Source organism: Penaeus monodon, chromosome 23 (assembly GCF_015228065.2).
Source record: "Penaeus monodon isolate SGIC_2016 chromosome 23, NSTDA_Pmon_1, whole genome shotgun sequence".
Classification (NCBI taxonomy): Eukaryota; Metazoa; Arthropoda; class Malacostraca; order Decapoda; family Penaeidae; genus Penaeus; species Penaeus monodon.
Window position 1 is genome coordinate 4,496,502 of NC_051408.1, and position 330 is coordinate 4,496,831.

Sequence of the window (330 nt, forward strand, 5' to 3'; positions counted from 1 at the left end):
ATGACATGGGGTCTGTGGGAAACAGGAGAGAGAGGAGGTCGTTAGTTAGTAAGGTGAACATGAGAGAGGGTGGAGTCTATTTTCATATTGTTTGTTGTCATGTTCATCGAAGTAAACATGAGGCCATAGTACCTCGTGTGCTAAGGTTGCCTGGAAGCCCTTTTGCCACAACTAAGAGGCTAGATTGGTTTGGATAAAATATTTGTATCACTATTCATATATTTACGATGTACGCGTTTACGCTTTGTAAAAGGGCCACTTTTTGCGTGATTATATCAAAGGAAGATTTTAAAACGGAGCTTCAAGTATTAGCATAAAAAGGAAGGAAGA

The 330-nt window shown here is 39.7% G+C and overlaps 1 protein-coding gene across 1 annotated transcript in view; it reads left to right on the forward strand.

Moving 5' to 3' along the window:
* LOC119587742 (UDP-glycosyltransferase UGT5-like) overlaps positions 1–330 on the forward strand; it is a gene marked incomplete in the record, with an annotated part of 10,276 nt that overhangs the window by 5,145 nt on the left and 4,801 nt on the right.